The sequence below is a fragment of the Stenella coeruleoalba genome (genome assembly GCF_951394435.1).
Source record: "Stenella coeruleoalba genome assembly, chromosome: 3".
Taxonomy (NCBI): Eukaryota; Metazoa; Chordata; class Mammalia; order Artiodactyla; family Delphinidae; genus Stenella; species Stenella coeruleoalba.
Window position 1 is genome coordinate 74,182,948 of NC_137148.1, and position 14,036 is coordinate 74,196,983.

Below are 14,036 nucleotides of genomic sequence, written 5' to 3' on the forward strand. Positions count from 1 at the left end.
CTCTGTTGAAGGTCATATAACTTTTATAATAAGGGACAAATGAGGCATCTAAGGAAGCATTTATCATCAAATTTAACTACTAATTTTATACTTATTTTCAATAGAAAGCAGAAATTGCCTTTCCATAACAAAAAATATATAATTATATTTTATTAGTCTCTCTCTCTTTCTCTATTTTATTTCTATTGTGATGGCCTATTACCTATGTTGCTATATAGTAATATCTTGATTTACAAATTACCTGCGAGTTGAGCAATTATATAAGAAATCACCCGTGTAAAAAAAAAAGCTGAAAAACTTATGTCATATAAAATGTTGCACTTTGCAATTTTAGCTTTATGACAAAAACACCTCTGAGCACAGATTGTTTGAGATAAACAGGCAGGTCCTAAGGAAGTCATGAGGCCTGATAATTTGCCTCCAGTGTAAAGAGTTCTTTACCTGAAGCTTTAACTTACCTAGGGCTGACCTTTGTTTTCTCTTGTTTTTTAAAATTCTACTCCCCAAGTAAATAAGGAAAAATCTGATTATTTTTCAAGGATTGTGTTGATTGGGCTGTTAATTTAAAATGTTCCTTGTAGAATGACTAAATTGATACCTATCAGCTACATGACTCCCCAACATCATAGAGTGACAAAGACTAGATCTTAACCCACACATCTTTTTACTGCCCCACTGTGACGTTCAGAGCATCTTCAAGCACAGGGACAGCAACGCCTTAGTTTGGTTGCTTAAGCTGCTTGGTAGTAGTTCCACTGGTATTTGGAAGGGACTCTAAAGGCAAGTCTGACTAAAGCTTTTTAGCATCAGTTGCTGGAATGGAAAACTGGTTTTCTGATTTCTAATTTTCTCCAGAAAAGAAGTTTTTCATTACTGAGTCCTACTTATTAATGAAACTATTACTCTACTGGCATTGTTTTCTACCTTCCCACCTTAGCTCCCTCATAACTAATAAAATACATAGTATAATTTTAGTAGGAATAAGATTCTATCCTATATACTGAAATGGGGAACAAATAATTAGAGAAGGCTGAAGCTATGGGAAGATAGGTAATAAACTCAAAGTATTTGAATAAAAAAGAAAATTCTATAGTACACAGTGATTTCCCACACATTGCCAGGGCAGCCAAAAAATCAGCTAATTCTAGAGCTTGATCCTGAACTTCTCTAGGCCATTTCTAGACCTGCTCCAAATTACTCTTAATCACGTCTACCTTTAAAAATCTCAGAAAGGGGCATGGCAGGTGTTGTTATAGAAGGAAAGGCACTGTGTAAGAGTGGACTGAAAAGGGAGGAAGGCTAAAGATGAAAGAGCTCTCAACCTTCTGGACATTCATTTAGTGAAATTAAGGCAGTAGTGTATTCCGTGTAGAATTACCACACTTCAATATAGAATATTGTAAAACTCTAAGGAAGAGGAAATCAGTCCAATGGTTTGCCTTCATCTTTTACACAGTCAACTACAAATATCAGATACTGAACAGAACTTTGAGTTTTCAAGAATACATCAGAAGCCTGTGAAAATCATGGACGACATGCCAAAATGTCCTTGGGAAAACACCTTTTAGGCTACTAACATAGTCTAATACTACTTAAGATGCAACTGACCCTTCCATTTCAAGGATATACTTTTCCTCCAGGCTTGTGATTTGTAAAGGGGAGATAGTGCTGGCTTTTGTATGGCTTTAGCTTTGACTCTTTCTCAATAAAATGTTTTATGATTTAAAAATACCTTTTCTTCCTCCTTGCATGTATTTCTGTAAAGTCTACCAAATCCCATTTGTTACTCTTTCTCCAAAAATCAATAGGAATGACCTAGTTACACAAATCAAGAGCTATAAGTTTGAGAGGATTAGTCCCATTGCCATAAAAAATGAAATACATGGTTCTTAGAAATTTGATCCAACGTCATCCTGTTCTGCCATCTAGTTTATATAAAGCATCTTGAGACTTCATGTGAATGATTTATACTGTTTAAATCAGATTCCTCTAAAGTAATGGAAAATATAGGTGTAATAACAATATTGACCTTTGAATTACAAGAGTTTGAACTGCATGGGTCCACTTATATGCAGATTTTTTTTAATAAGTACCTGCTACAGCACTGCGCTATCTGAGGTTGGTCAACTCCACAGATGTAGAACCATGGATAAGGAGGGCCAACTATAAAGCTGTTACGAAGATTTTTGCTCAGAAGGTTGGTGCCCCTAACCCCTGTGTTGTTCAAGGGTCAAATGTAGTAATAAATATCATTTTGTAGTTCCTCACAATATGCTAATTCAATATAAGGTTTTGTTTAATCCCCAAATGGTCCTAAACGTTATTACCATAATTTTGTTTCCAGCTTTATTGAGATATAGTCGGCATATAACACTGTATAAGTTTAAGGTGTATAGCGTAATTTTTTCATATATGTACATATTGCAAAATAATTACCACGTGTTTAGTTAACACATCCATCACCTCACATAGTTACAATATTTTTCTTGTGATGAGAATATTTAGGATCTGTTCCCTTAGCAACTTTCAAATATATAATACAGTATTGGTAACTATAATCATCATGCTGTACATTCTATCTCCAGAACTTATTTAAATTATAACTGGACGTTTGTACCTTTTGACACCTTCACCCATTAACCCCACCCCCTTACATCTGCAGCCACCAATCTGTCTCTGTTTCTGAGTTTGGTTTTCTTAGATTCCATGTGTAAATGATATCGCATTTGTCTTTCTCTATCTGACTAATTTCATTTAGCATAATGCTGTCAAGTTTCATTGAAAATGGCAGGTTATTCTTCTTTTTATGGCTGAATAATATTCCAGTGACCATGTATGCCACATTTTCTATATCCATTCATCTGTCAATGGACACTTAGGTTGTTTCCACATCTTGGCTCTTGTAAATAATGCTGCAATGACCATGAGGGTGCATACATCTCTTTGAGATAGTGATTTATATACTTTGGTTACATACTCAGAATATGATTGCTGAATCATGTGGTAGCTCTATTTTTAATTTTTTTGAGAAATTTCCATAACGTTCTCCATAGTGACAATACCAATTTACATTCCCACCAACAGTGCACAAGTGTTCCCTTTTCTCCACACCCTCTCCAGCATTTGTTGTTTGTAGATTTTCTGATGATGGCCATTCTAACAAGTGTGAGGTGATACCTCATTGTGGTTTTGATTTGCATTTCCCTCACAATTAGTGATGTTGAGCACCTTTTCATGTGCTTGTTGGTCATTTGAATATCTTCCTTGGAAAAATATCTATTCAGGTCCTCTTCCCACTTCTTAATTGGATTATGGTTGACACTTGAACAACACAAGTTTGAACTGTGTAGGTACACTTATAGGATCCAAGATTTGTTGAAACCATGGATATGGAGAAGTCGCATATAAGGAGTACTACTATAAGTTATATGCAGATTTTCGACTGTGTGGAGGGTCAGTGCTCCCAGCCCCTGTGTTGTTCAAGGGTCAACTCTATTCATTTTTTTACTACTGAGTTGTGTGACTTCCTCATATATTTTGAATATCAATCCCTTATCAGATATGTGGTTTGTATCTAGACTTTAGCTGAGTCTAGGTGTCCAAAATATTTGATTTGCTATTAGACTGTCAAATAGACTTCTTAAAAAGTATTAGATGAAGCAGAAAGACAGAATAGACAAACTTCCTTATATATTCTTGCTTTTAGAACCATCCCAAAACTCACATAAATACTGGAAAAAATGTACAAATTCTGGTGATGCAATACAGAGAACTATGCCTAAAGGAGATTACTTTTGTCATTTTGTAAAGTATAGGTAAAGAACTTATGTGTGAAACATATTAGGGAGTATCAAATTAAATCCTGTTGAACTGAAGAAACAGACTAAAGGCACACAGATGCATCAGATCTAATACATCAGTAATATTGAGATGAACATCCATGAATCATGAAATGTTTAGCTGAAAATGTTATTTAGTAAGAATCTAGTCTCTTTTTTTAATCATAAGCATGAACATTTTAAAAGACTGCATTTTAAAAGATGCCCAATGGTTAATGGGCTATGCTTCAGAAATGCATATTTAATTTTGTTGGAAAATCCATTTCCAAGAATGGTATCAGTAAATAAGAAGGGAGGGGATGAGTAGTATTCTACTGTATATATGTACCACATCTTCTTTATCCATTTGTCTGTTGATGGGCATTTGGGTTGTTTCCATGTCTTGGCTATTGTATATAGTGCTGCTATGAGCACTGGGGGTGCAAGTATCATTTTGAATTAGTGTTTTCATTTTTTCCCAATATTTATCCAGGAGTAGAATTTCTGGATCATATGATAGTTCTGTTTTTAGTTTTTTGAGGAACCTCCTTACTGTTTCCCATAGTGGCTGCACCAATTTACATTCCAACCAACAATGCACAAGTGTTCCCTTTTCTCCACACCCTCCCCAACACTTATTATTTGTAGACTTTTTAATGACGGCCATTCTGACTGGTGTGAGGTGATACCTCATTGTGGTTTTGATTTGCATTTCTCTAATAATTAGCGATGTTGAGCATCTTTTCAGGTGCCTGTTGGCCATCTGTATGTCTTCTTTGGAAAAATGCCTATTCGAGTCTTCTGCTCTTTTTTCTTTTTATCAAGTTGTATGAGCTCTGTATATATTTTGGATATTAACCCTTGTTGGTCATATCACTTGTAAATGTTTTCTCCCATTCAGTAGGTTGTCTTTTTTGTTTTGTCAATGGTTTCCTTTGCTGTGCAAAACGTTTAATTAGGTCCCATTTGTTTATTTTTGCTTTTATTTTTTTTTTTTGCCTTAGGGGACAGATCTAAAAAAATTTTCTATGATTTATGTCAAAGTGTGTTCTGCCTAAGTTTTCTTCTAGGAGTTTTATGGTTTCAGGTCTCAAAAACAGACACATAGATCAATGAAACAGAATAGAGAGCCCAGAAATAAACCTGTGCACCTACGGTCAATTAATCCATGACAAAGGAGGCAAGAATATACAATGGAGAAAACAGAGTCACTTCAACAAGTGGTTCCGGGAAAACTGGACAGCTACATGTAATACAATGAGATTAGAACATTATCTCACACCATATTCAAAAAATAAATTTAAAATGGACTAAAGACCTAAATGTAAGACCTGAAACCAATATTTTTAATTGGATTAAATAGATCATAATGAATATTTTTTGCCTTTCATTCTAACAAACACTCTGAGTCATAGCTGTAAAGGCTACTGGTTGTTCTTTCCCCAAAATACCTGAGGTCTGAAAGGAGAACATGGGTCAAGGGGAAAGTTGGTCCTTTCTGCCCAGATTTAGGTCGTGGATGCCCCATGCTTAACTCTCAAAGAAATAAGAGAAAGCAAGCTTTCTCTACTATAACCATTCTCACCTAATATTTCAGTGAAAATAAATAAATAATAGGCTTCTTCCACTGGAGACTCACCAAAGAGACAGTCCTAAAGATCTCCCTCCACCACCCCCCTTTTTTCTTTCCCATATTAAGGAGCTCTTTGTGCTAGTTTCAAAACAAGAGGACTTGGAGACTATGAACATCATTCAAGATCACTTCCTGCCAGAACTAGAGTGTACCCTTGATGCTGCCTGAAGCTTGCCTCTTTAAGTGAAAGTCACACCAGAATTCTTTTTCCACTCCTCCAAATTTTTAATAATGGGAGAACCAGTAAGCTAACTAGCCAGGAAAAAACCTTGTTAAAAAAAATAAGTAAACACTTAAGTGCATCATGCTGTATGCCCAGATATATATTAACAAAACTCTACTAAGAGATGACCCACAGTAGTATATTCCAACTCCTCCTGGTAGATTGTTTTCCAATAACATGAAGATATACTCTCTACTCTGTTTCTTTTTTCTTACTTTTGTTGCCTTGTCACACTTTGAAGGTGGCACTTGAAACATTTTTTTTAATTAAGCAGTGAAAAGCTCCACACTTTTGTTCTCAGTGGTAATTCTAACATTAACTCTGTTTAGCACAGCTGTTCACACTCCATAAAATAAAGTCTCCCTTCTGATAGGAGCAGTGGAATTTAAGCCTATGTTTTGCCAGAGATTTAGATGTGTAACTCAGAACTCAAAAGAGTTAGAGACGTGAAATCAAATACAATAGCTCATAGATGAAAAGTCACAAGAAACTTAAACCATAGAAAATTAGCATTAAACTTTCAACTTACATATTTAGAATTGAAACATTTGGATATCCACATTAGGAGAAATATAATTAACAAAGTATCCCTTTCAAGTTGTAATTGTTGGCCACTTAAAACAATTTGATCTCACAAATTAAAAGAAAAAAAATAGTGGAGTCTAAGCAGATGCTTCATAAGTGAGTCTTTGTTCATTCTTATAAAACATAAATATAATACTATTTACTACTTCAGCAGTAATTTCTATATAGGATTATACATTGCTAAATTTAGTAATCAGAGGGTCTTGTTTTGTTTTGCATGAAGCATGAAACAGGATTATGTGTAACTGGAAACATCTAGATACACATTATTATTACTCATAGAAATTTAATTAATATACTAATCGATAAAATAATACACATCTTTCAATATTTGGAATCAAAAATGTATAATTCTGTGGGCAAAATAAAATCCAATTATAAAATTCAGAAAGTCTATTTCTGTAGGATTATCCTAAAAGTATTGAATCAGTAGATTTGAAATTTAGAATTAAAACTTACTGCGTGTAAGATAAGGTTACAATAACTAAGAAAACAATTGACATTTTTTAATAGATCTCCATTTCAGGTACAAATAGTGAATACTTAATGAGAACAATGACTGAAACAAAAATTCTGGAGACTCACAATCTTGAATGTATTTTGTCAAACTTATTATCTTGGTACCTTATAACTAATGTACTCTCAAGGTACACTGCTGTGTGACACATTTCTCAAAAGGCCATTTGCTCACTTTATCCAAGTGTCCACCCCAAACCTTACTATTATTACCTAGCACAATAATATCTATTCCCTTCCCCAGGACTCTTTTCTGCTGCCAGCAACAGTAATGATCTTCCTCATATACCATTTGCACTATGTCATTCCCTACTTAGGGACTATATTCCTTCTTATATATCCCTAATATCACTATGAAGACCCTAAAACATTCTAAACAGAGGCACTTGAAAGGGTATAAAATAGTCATAAGTATTCTGGTGTTGGTTGATTCATTTGTTCATCCAATTCATTTGTTCATCCAATACTAACTGAGTGCCTATTATGTGCTGGGTACAGCGAACATTGTTGTGAACAGTGCTAGTAATGAAGATGTGATGAGGCAAACCCAGATTCCTTCCCTCACGTAGCTTATGCCTTCATGGAAGACAGACAGTAATGATCTAGAAAATAGACCAACAAAAGACTACCAGGAACACCTGCAGTTGAACAAGTTATATCTATCACTCATTGCAAGGAGGGAGAACACACACCTTGGGAACTGTGGTGTGTCTCAATAAGGGCATTAGAAAGAATTGACCATAGGATTGGAGCTCTGGTTGAGTAATGTTGGGGAGAATTTAGGGGTAGATTGGGGGTTGTCATAAAGAAGGAACAAGTCTATGATTGGCTATTTCAATAAATCTTATCTACAGAGAAGGCAGATTAAGGCAAGGTTATAGCTATAACTGGTTTTCAAAAGCTCTAGTCACTCACTTAATGAGGGGAGATGGTGGTTATTCTGTGGGGTGCACGATGACCTTGCTGATGGGAATGTTCTGTGACATCATGCTCTGCAGGAGAACAACATGGCTCAGCTGTAAGAGGGAGATAAGTTTGTAATGACATTGAGATTGAGGTCTAGGTTTAAATGTCATATCAGTTCCCAGGCATCCAAGGTTGCTTTTTTTCCCTCATAGATTATTCAGAAGATACATAAGATAAGAAAATCAATATCACTAGGACTGATTTACATAATGTGGCCAAAAAAAGACATCTTTGTGAAGATGGCATTAAGCTAAGACCTGACACATAGTAATATGAAGAGATTATAAAAGAACCTACCAGGCAAAGATGAGTGCAAAGAACCAAAGAGAGCAAGTGCTGGGCATGTTTCAGAACCAGAAGGAAGATCAGCATATCTGAAAAAAAGCAATGGAAGCATTAAAAGGCTGTAAATGTGGGTGTATGGAATGACTAGTTAGTGACTTCATGCTAGGCCCAAACACAGGTATCTGAGTGTTATGGGCTAAATTGTGTTTTCTCCAAATTTATATGTTAAAGTGCCAACCCCCAGTACCTCAGAATGTGACCGTGTTTGGAGATGGGGCCTTAAAAAAAGTACTTAAATTAAAACAAAGTCATTATGGTGGGCCTTACTTCATTATGACCAGTGTCCTTATAAGAAAAGGAAACTGGGATACAAACAGGTACAAAGGGAAGATGATGTGAAAACACAAGAAGACAGCCATCTACAAACTAAGGAAAGAGGCCTCAGAAGAAACACCACCCTGCTAACACCTTGATCTTGGACTTCTAGCCTCCAGAATTGTGAAAAAATAAATTTCTGTTGTTCAAATTTCTGTTGTTTAATAAATTTCTGTGGTATCTTGTTGTGACTGCCCACCAAACTAATGCACTAAGTTACCAGGACATCACCTGTTTCAATGTCGAAAGCTATGAAATCAATGCTAAATGTTCACTGAATCAATGTTTAATTTTGTTTGAAAAATAAGTTGTTATATAGTTAGTGGCACCAAAAATATTCACCTCTCTGGGCTTCAAATCTATAGTGAAGAGTTAGGACAAGAAGGTGACTGTATCTCTTCTAACTCTAAAATCATAGGATTTATCATAGAGGCCATTGGAATCATAATTCCAAAAATACAGCTCTGTATTTATATCATATCTTTCTTCTAAGCAGTTCAAAACACTTCAAAGACATTTTCATATCAATTCTCACAGCATCCTGTGAAGGCAGGTAGGTGGGAAATATTATCATTCCTATTTGACATTTCTATACACCTACTCACTTGATTATAAGATCATTTTAACTGAATATATAATTTTTTTCAGTGAAAAGAATATATGCCCAGAAAAAAAAATGATGTTCACAAGAAAAATAGTATAATTTTGCATTATCAGTCTTATGTGCTGAATGACCTGAACATTTGCAATATACACAATGACCCTTGAGATTTTAATTTAGATATTAATTCTCCTTCCTTTTTATACTCCCTTGAAAAAAAGATAGGAATATTAACAAAATGGCAGCTATATTTTGTTAGGTAGTACCAAACTGAGGATAATTGGTCTATTTTATCTACATATTTGGAATACAGTGTTTGTTTCACTTTTAAGGAGAGTATTGACATATTCTGAAGTCCAAAAAACTAAAAAATATCAATTATTCTTATTTTTTCCTTTAAGTAAAATATCAGTTTATACAATGACTTGTAATGAGAAATAGATTTTTGTCAGGAAAATCAGTTTTAAATAGAAATGCAACGTCAAACATTCGTATATTGGAAAAACATCTCTACACCTCAACTTATATCTCTCTCCCTTGAGAGGATAAAGACAAGCATCCCCAACTCGTGGTCCTTCCTTATTTCACAAGCTTTGTCTTGTACCACTCTCCCTCATGCTTCCTGTGCTTCAGATTCATGAATTTCATACATTCACTTATTGATTGATTCAATGTTGTAAGACATAGAGGTAAAATATTGAATAAGACCAAATTAAAAAAAGAAAAAAAGATGAAATCTTGCCTTTTGCAAAAATATGGATGGACCTTGAGGGTATTATGCTAAGTGAAATAAGTCAGACAGAAGAAGACAAATATTGTGTGATTTCACTCATATGTGGAATATAAACAACAAACAAACAAGATAAATAAACAAACAAACACATAGGTACCGAGAACAGTACTGGTTACCAGAGGGGAAGGGGTGGGGGAGGATGAAGTAGGTAAAGAGGATCAGCTATAAGGTGATGGATGGAAATTAAATTTTTGGTGGTGAGCATGCTGTAGGGTATACAGGAGTAGAAATACAATGTTGTACGTGTGAAACAATATTATAAACCAATGTTACTTCAATGAAGAAAAGAAAGCAAGAAAGAAAAAAAGATAAAATAAGGTTTCTTCCTGAAAGGAGTATACCTATATTAGACAAATAAGTAAACAAATAAAATAGTTCCATACTGTCATAGTTGCTGTAGTGATAATAAGCAGTGACATGGATGGAGGTAACTGGGCAGAGAGGATTTAATTTTTAGAAATGGTGGTTAAGTATGAAAAACAGGACTTATAGGTAAAATTAGACCTGAAAAAAAAAAAAAAGGAAGACCCAAAAAAGAAAAGAAAGAAATGGTGGTTAAAAGTATCTATGAGAAGGTGAAATTTTTGCTAAGATTTCAAAAAACTGGACCAGCTGTTTCAAGCTGAATTAAAAAGTTGAAGCAGAAATGACTGCAAGTCACAAGGATGTAATGTTGCAGTGACAAAAGTGGGTAATCAAGGTGGGTTACAAAATTAGCAGGGCCAGACAAAATGCAAGACCCCTTGGTTAAAAATTATTAAGAATTTCAAGATGGTGACAATAAAGCATTAAACCAAGCATCAGGCGTGTCTGAGTAGGGACCTTGTGTAACTGCACAGGCTGTGTCCCTGTGAATCCAGGCCTGAAAAGGATGGCTCTTGTGGGTTGGAGGTCCCTGAGATGAGAGCATGTAAAAGTGGGAGCACTGGATGGGGGGATGGGCACAACATGATAGGGCTGCTTGTTCTGGTAACTAACGACCTGGAAGACTGAGACATCCACAAGAATATGTGATAAACAGGGATGTGCAGTCCAAGGAGAAGCATCCCTCACTGAGAGCAGGGAGTTAGGTCAGCTCTCTCCTGCAACTGCAGCTGTGTCCATCCATGGCCCTGGGAATCAGGTAAAAGTACCATTTTCTTTCTAGTTTCTGGGCTTTTGCAAGTCTGGAATAAACCCTATGCTCCACCCTGACTTCACCATTACTATGAGTTCCAGGGAGGTAAAGACCAAGTCTGACTTATTTCCCTCAGTCTTAGCCCATAGTAGATTTGTAATCATGTGTTCAATTAACCAGTGACTTGAGGAGTAAATAATTCCATCATGTGGTAACTGACCCAGATAAATTTTTGGAAGAAAATATAGTCAACGTTGGAAAATTTTATATTATGAAGCTAGTTTGGGAAATAGCTCATCGAAAGAAGAAATTCCACCTTACCACTTTTTAAAATCTGTTTATAAGAGTAAATAAATGTATTTCCATCATAAGGGCAGTTTGGATCAAACATCAGACTGATTCTGACTAAATACCAAAACCTCTAGATGATTCTTCGTTCTCATTTTCTTAGCTCTTTTCTTCCAAGAATAGGATAGCTAGTAATTAACATAAGATTATAAAAATATTCCATAAGTATAGTAAGAGCTATTAAAATATGATGACAGATCATCAATCTAATCTACCATTTTTCATGTAATTTGGTTAACCAGGGAAATGCAAGTCACTAGAACATCTACTAAAAATTACATAGTGAGTCCAAAGAATACCCAAATTATTCCTCTTGTGATTTGCACAAATAATTTAGATTATTCAGAATTTGTGACAGTCTTCAACAATATCATTATTAACACAGATTGTCACTTACTTCCCTAGAAGGAATGAGCCCTCTACATTGCCTTCAAAATGAGAAATATACAGAAAAGTAAATATGGTTTAGTTAATATGTGGAATTCTGACTGCTCACAGATATCACAGAAAGGGTTTATGTTCAGGTAATAGTTTGGGATTATGATTCCCGAACATGTCTGAGAACATCACTTGAGATTCTTTTTTAAAAAATACAGATTCCCACACCCCTCCAGGGGGATTCAGTTTCAAAATGTATGGGATGGGAACCAACAAATATATTTTTTTTATTGAATTTAAAGTACTGTTTATGTTTGGACAATTTTGGAAAAGACTGAGTTAGGCCTTTCAAAACAGACAAAGCTGATCACATGTTGACAGAGGACTGATGTGAATGTATATGTTAATCTACATCTGATTTTTCAAAAAGATTTTTAAAACAACGTTAGGAAAAATTAGAAAAAAAAAACCTTCTATTTCTTCAAGAGGATAGCTTTACTAATATGTAAAATAAGTTTGTGTTTAGCAATGTCTTATTTTTTTTATGCATTAATTCTCCCTACACTTGGCCAAAGGCTAACTAGTTTCAGATTTCTATGAATGTCTGTCTTTCCAAAGGCTAACTAGTTTCAGATTTCTATGAATGTGTGTCTTTTCTGGATGGTCTGTAGCACATATTCAAAAGTCTCTTTCCATACCTGACGGTTAACCTTCTCTGGGCACTGGAGCCTAAGATTGCTTAGATATGTACCTTATAAGCTGTATGAGAAAATAACTTGCCATTACCTGGAAATAAGCTGCTAACTCCATGAACGTTTCTACACAAACATTTTTTAATTACCAACAATGTATATTAGATTATTGGAAAAGTGAACAGTCCCTGTTCTTGTTCTCCCCTTCTTGCTTTCACTAGTCATTTCCCATGTCGGTAAGTCCAACTGGGATTACTCTGATTAACTCACAATGTGAAGTTGGCATGGCTGTGTAGGCATAGATGACATTCATATTCCTTCCATGAGCATACTCTAACAATGTTGTTATCTGCATAAGTTTTGTACCATTCTATACCACCAGGTGAAGAAGATTCAGGTTCATTATGTGCCTTATATGTATATGTGAAAACTTCCAACACAATCACATTCAAAAACACAACCCTGAAATTCTTGGCATCCTGGGCACCCATGTTGGACAAGAGGGGAAGGGTTATACAGTAAGAATGATTAGTTTTCAATTTATAGACATCCATTATCTATGGAAAAGGAGCCAGAATAAACCCCTCAAATGGTAAGGCCTCTTCATGTAATATCCTCCCAGGTGGCAGTTCAGGCACTAATCACAAGAACTTCATTAGGTCGATTCAACCCATGTCTAATATTTATAGAAAATGCTAGCTGAAATCAAGTAGTTTGTCATGCAAAAATTATTAATGAATCTAGTATTTATGATTCAGAGATCCTGAGTTTCCAACAACTATACACATCTTTCTCTTTTTGTATGAATCTGCCTCAAACCGGTAGTGTGGACTGAACTTCTATCAAATTAATGCATTTGACCTTGAAAGACTGACAATCTGAGCTTGTCCCCCCACCAGACTTTCCACTTTTGAAAATATACTATGGGGTTCTCCCACAACTTCTTTTCCCTCCACTACAGAGGTTTCTTTTTCCATCACTCTACTTATTGGAAATATTAGTGGCCTAATGTTATTACAGTCACAGCCTTTTTTTTGGAATGCAGATTGCCTGGTTCAGCAACTGTAGATTAGATTTGAAAGAAAGAGATTCAAATGCAGTAATGCTGCCAGAAGACAGCTCCTTCACTGATTTAGAATCAGTGAAATGTGTGACAGGAAAGACTATGTGTTGGCAATTGGGCTTGATACATCTTTCAAGAGCAAAATGGAAACTCTCTTCCCTTGGTTTGCAGCTATAGATCACTAAAAACATCTCAGAAGCAAAAGGCTGCAGAGGCCCTGCCTTCTCCTTCCTCCTTTCCCAGGGTGGTGACATAGATTTCAAAATTAGATGTGTCAAAGCTTTCACAATTCATTGCTGAGGCACATGCCTAAAACTGTCTCTTATTGAAAAAATATATTAATTATATTTCTGCTTTTTATCACGTAAATTCAGGGCTCATGAAAGGAACCAGATGGACAGCTTTTAGAAATATATCCTTCCTTTGATTAAAAGACAAGGAATGAAGTTTCTACATGCTCCATCTCTGAAAAGCTTCCTCCTAAAACTTTTAGCCTCATTGAAATGGTTGGAAATTGTGAATGCTAGGTTTCCACTGTGTGTGTATATGTAGAGGAGTAACTATTAGTGCCAATATCAGTCTAAGTTTCCTAGTAAATATTATATTTATTGGATTTTTGCACCTTTAAAGTTGAAAGCACTTT

General features: G+C 35.3%; 1 long non-coding RNA gene across 2 annotated transcripts in view; it reads right to left on the reverse strand.

Annotated features, from left to right (window-relative positions):
• LOC307185023 overlaps positions 1-14,036 on the reverse strand; it is a 177,380-nt gene that overhangs the window by 5,079 nt on the left and 158,265 nt on the right. For both annotated transcript variants that reach the window (XR_013827849.1, XR_013827850.1), the window contains exons 3-4: positions 8,039-8,115; positions 7,691-7,791 (exon numbers count right to left, since the gene is read on the reverse strand). This is a non-coding gene — a long non-coding RNA (uncharacterized lncRNA). The remainder of the gene's footprint in view (positions 1-7,690; positions 7,792-8,038; positions 8,116-14,036) is intronic.